The sequence below is a fragment of the Haliotis asinina genome, chromosome 14, assembly GCF_037392515.1.
Source record: "Haliotis asinina isolate JCU_RB_2024 chromosome 14, JCU_Hal_asi_v2, whole genome shotgun sequence".
Classification (NCBI taxonomy): domain Eukaryota; kingdom Metazoa; phylum Mollusca; class Gastropoda; order Lepetellida; family Haliotidae; genus Haliotis; species Haliotis asinina.
This window is the reverse complement of record NC_090293.1, coordinates 43,407,978-43,410,250: the sequence shown is the minus strand read 5'-3', so window position 1 is coordinate 43,410,250 and position 2,273 is coordinate 43,407,978. Positions and strand designations below refer to the sequence as shown.

Sequence of the window (2,273 nt, the reverse complement as noted above, 5' to 3'; positions counted from 1 at the left end):
TGATCACTGGATTATCTGGTCCAGACTCGATCATTTACAGACGGCCAACATATAGCTGGAACATTTCTGATTGAGGAGTAAAACTAAACGTATTCACCCACAAAGAGAAAACCATCATTAAAGATGAGTCCGTTTTATTATTTCCCTTTTTCTTTCTGTGAAAGTAATATCACTGATAATGACATGTCATGTTTGCTACAACTATAAGCTACCAAAGAAACTAAAATCTACTTCACCTTCATGGCCCAGAACAGAGTGAGTGGTCATTAAACCGCCTCCAGATCTTCTTCGCCTGTTCTGGACCAACTTTCTGTGCGACGATCTTTGTACCATTGATGTATTCACACAAACTGGGTGGTAAATGTGTACTGTACTGCTTCTTCGTCAGACCACGATATCCATACTCACCAATGGCGTGTGCCACAACTCCGGTGAGATGTGCATCCTCCATGTTACCGTAGGGCAAATGCTATGCCGTCTTCAAAATTCTCAGTGCCAGATATGTGGGCATAAGACAGAAGTTGCCCTTGCAATGCGGGGGAAACACAGGGGCTGGATATAAGGATTTGCTCACAGCGTATTTCCCCTCTCTGAATACTTTGCCGACAGGAAAAAATGGCCCTATTATTGTGTTTGTCATATTCACTGACGTCAGTATGTCCAGAAACACTGGAACGTACGGGAACGTATCTTCATCAACTTTAGCAACAAATTCCACTTGTTTGCAGAATTCATACACCCACCGTATCCCCATCAACACCTTGTATGCTAGATTGTAGTAATTCTCCTTAACAGACACATGAACAATGTCTCCATACATTCTGGATTCCCATAGCAGTGAGCTGTCATTGTCGCTTAGACCAATGACAAATATGACTCGAACGGGCTTGTTTTGTGTTTGTTTTGTTAACGCTGCCCCATGTGTCACGAACAGCATTCCTCAATTCAAAATCTTTCGTCATGAACAAAACGAGGAAAATAAGAAATGGATGATCATTTTCACATTGTCCTCTTGTTGCAGGCATAAACTCGAAATGAAGGGGCGTAATTCTCTCCCAACGAGGTACAAAAAAAAATTCGAAAGGGACAATGCTATACTGATGCATGTCGGGAATCAGATCAGGGACTTTATTGTTCGATCCTTCTAGGTAGGCTCTGACGTTCCGTTCTATTATCGTAGATTTGACAGCCGGGACGATCTTGAGCTTGCTGACACCGCTGCTCCTCTGGGAAAGGAAGAGCCGATTGGTGACTACAAGGGTTCCAAGCAGAACGTTGTTCTGGACAAGGAAATCCCCGGTTATTCTTGCTGTGTGCGGCCGAGCGTTATCATGCTGAACAATGAAGGACGGACATGAGGCCTGATGATTTCATCAAGGTAACGTCTAACCGTCAAATTGCCCTGGACCTGAATGAGATCTGTCCTGCCACTGTATGAGATTCCAGCCCAAACCATGACACTTCTACCAACAAATCTGTCCACTTCCTGTACACAGTTTGCAGCGTAGCGTTCGTCACGACGTCGATATACACGTGCTCTTCCGTCGCGACGTTGCAATGTGTAACGTGGCTCAACACTGAAGATAACAGTTCTAGATTGTAGTAATTCTCCTTAACAGACACATGAACAATGTCTCCATACATTCTGGATTCCCATAGCAGTGAGCTGTCATTGTCGCTTAGACCAATGACAAATATGACTCGAACGGGCTTGTTTTGTGTTTGTTTTGTTAACGCTGCCCCATGTGTCACGAACAGCATTCCTCAATTCAAAATCTTTCGTCATGAACAAAACGAGGAAAATAAGAAATGGATGATCATTTTCACATTGTCCTCTTGTTGCAGGCATAAACTCGAAATGAAGGGGCGTAATTCTCTCCCAACGAGGTACAAAAAAAAATTCGAAAGGGACAATGCTATACTGATGCATGTCGGGAATCAGATCAGGGACTTTATTGTTCGATCCTTCTAGGTAGGCTCTGACGTTCCGTTCTATTATCGTAGATTTGACAGCCGGGACGATCTTGAGCTTGCTGACACCGCTGCTCCTCTGGGAAAGGAAGAGCCGATTGGTGACTACAAGGGTTCCAAGCAGAACGTTGTTCTGGACAAGGAAATCCCCGGTTATTCTTGCTGTGTGCGGCCGAGCGTTATCATGCTGAACAATGAAGGACGGACATGAGGCCTGATGATTTCATCAAGGTAACGTCTAACCGTCAAATTGCCCTGGACCTGAATGAGATCTGTCCTGCCACTGTATGAGATTCCAGCCC

At 44.4% G+C, this 2,273-nt stretch overlaps 1 pseudogene; it reads right to left on the bottom strand.

The window, feature by feature from the left end:
* Positions 1-238: 238 nt before the first annotated feature.
* LOC137260813 (beta-1,3-galactosyltransferase 5-like) lies at positions 239-1,849 on the bottom strand (annotated as a pseudogene).
* Positions 1,850-2,273: the final 424 nt, after the last annotated feature.